Below are 2,395 nucleotides of genomic sequence, written 5' to 3' on the forward strand. Positions count from 1 at the left end.
GCATCGATTGGTTGCCTCCTGCATGTGCCCTGACTGGGGTCGGGGCTGGAGCCTGCAACAGAGGTATATTTGGCTCTGACCCCTGAGAAAAACCAGCCAGGGTGAAAACATTTTTTTTAACAAAGGCCCCAGTGATTTTAGGTTTTCATTAAAAGTGTGGTTTGGGGAAGCACTTTTGACCTTCATCGTGACATGACATATACAATAACATTAAATTACATATCATGTAATTGAACAAAAAATAATTTCTTTATATAACCTATTTAAAAAAAATATTTTTTATTGATTTCAGAGAGGAAGAGAGAGGGAGAGAGACAGAAACATCAATGATGAGAGAAAATCATTTATCAGCTGCATCCTGCACGCCGCCTACTGGGGTTGAGCCTGTAACCCGAGCATGTGCCCTGACTGAGAATCGAACCGTGACCTCCTGGTTCATAGGTCAATGCTCAACTGCAGAGCCATGCCAGCCAGGCTATAAACTATTAATAGATACCTAAATACAATATTGTTTTAAAAATGAAATCGTGTATATAGTTGTGTTACTAAAGATAAGTACACTAATCAAAAGTTATACAGCAAGTCCAAATGATAAAGATATTCTTTTGAATTCCATATTTCACTGAGCATCAAAAACCACCAATCTTTTAGTCCTTTTCTTGCACATTATTCTGTATCTACATTCTCTGTATCTGATTGTATCCCTGGATTTAATTTCATTTCCTGTATGACATTCTCCACAGATATATATCATTGGCTGCTGCTTTGGGGGTTGGATGTCCTTCTGAGTGTCCATTGTTAGTCCACAGCAACGACAAACTCTTCACTCTGTGATTCCCTTTTCTGTACATTTTCAAAAAATTTTGATAATGGCATCTACCATTATCAATTTTCTTTTCTCTTGTTTCTATCAAATCCAGTATTTTCAAGCTTATGGTCCCTGTCTTTATGAAGAAAATAACAGGGGTCCCTGATATAGATTAGGGGAATTTATTCTCATACCAGTGGTGGATGTGTCCCCATTGATCACGTCTTTGCCAACACTAGTATATGTCTGACTCTAATATTTACCAGTTTGACTGTGTGAACTGGTATTTCACTATGATTTTAATTTGCACTTCCCTGATTACTGGTGCTATTGACCATCCTTAGCTATGCCAGTTCACATACTTTATAAAATTTTCTTAGGATTATTTTTCTTTTCCTTATTTGTGTAGTTCTTTATGTATTCAGTATAAAAACCATTTGTCTGTTATATGCATTGCAAATATCTTTTTCCATTCTCTGGACTATTTGTTAATTTTGTTTATGGTATCTCCAATAAATAAGTTAAAAAATTATGTGGTAGAATGCATCAAGTTATTCCTTTAGAGCTGTGCCTTTTGCTTTATATTTATGGTTTGTCTTATTTACTCCTTCCCTTCCTCCCTCCCTTTCTTCCTTTCCTTCTCCTTGGCTTCTTCTCCCTCCTTTTCCAAGAGACTTCTTCCTTTCTTTCAAGAAATCCTTCCTGACCAGCAATTTGACCAGCTCAAGTAATTAGTATAAAAGTTTTTTTAGTGTAATAATGATATTAAGGTCTTTTTTGGGTAGAGTCCCTTTTCTTTTAGAGATACAGTTTCAAATGTTTACAGATGAAATAGTGTAATATGGGGAGGGAGTTGCTGGTGCAAGATTGGCCATGAGTTGGTAATTGCCAAAGCTGAGCAATAGGTACAATGGGGGTTCATTATACTATTCTATCTAATTCTGTCTATGTTAAAATTTTCCCATAATAAAAAGCATAAAATATATAGAGGAAATTCTTTCCAATCTTGATATAAAAATATTTTCCTATATAAAGTTTTTTTTTTTCTCATTTAGGTCTGTAATCCCTGGGTGTCTCTGAAGGAACACCATAGGAGAAGACCAGAGAACAAGACTTTACTTCAAGAAAAAATGCTTGTGTAGTTGGCGGGGGCCTACCGGTTTAACAGTTTGTCCTAGGAAAGCCCTTTCCAAACCAACAAGGACATTTGTCTTGGCTGTGTGGAAACAGACTTTTTTGATCCAAATTTAAAGAATGAAGCTGATTATTGTCTATGAATAGGAATAACCAAAGGAAATATTTGACATTTATTAAATGATTTTTAAACCCGTGGTTGCTTTTTGACCATGGGCCAAAAATTTTTTGTAATGTGATAACTGCATTATTTTTCTAGTAAAATAATTTTGCTAAAGCCTTCATCTCAAAAAGTTAGATCATTATATTCTGCTCTTGGAATTCCTCCTTTCAACGTAACATGCACATTTAGAGAGGAAGACATATGAGGTGGGTGGGGGGGCAGGGAGTGGCAGATGTTTTTAGATCTACTAGGAAAGAGTTAAGCTAAGAGTCTTTGATCTGCTGGGATTT

The 2,395-nt window shown here is 35.9% G+C and overlaps 1 pseudogene; it reads right to left on the reverse strand.

Moving 5' to 3' along the window:
• Positions 1-619: 619 nt before the first annotated feature.
• Positions 620-796, reverse strand: LOC139004272 (DNA-directed RNA polymerases I, II, and III subunit RPABC4 pseudogene; annotated as a pseudogene).
• Between the last annotated feature and the right edge of the window lie 1,599 nt (positions 797-2,395).

Source organism: Myotis yumanensis, unplaced genomic scaffold (assembly GCF_028538775.1).
Source record: "Myotis yumanensis isolate MYYU_CA2020_CCGP unplaced genomic scaffold, mMyoYum1.0.hap1 SCAF_1, whole genome shotgun sequence".
Lineage (NCBI taxonomy): Eukaryota > Metazoa > Chordata > Mammalia > Chiroptera > Vespertilionidae > Myotis > Myotis yumanensis.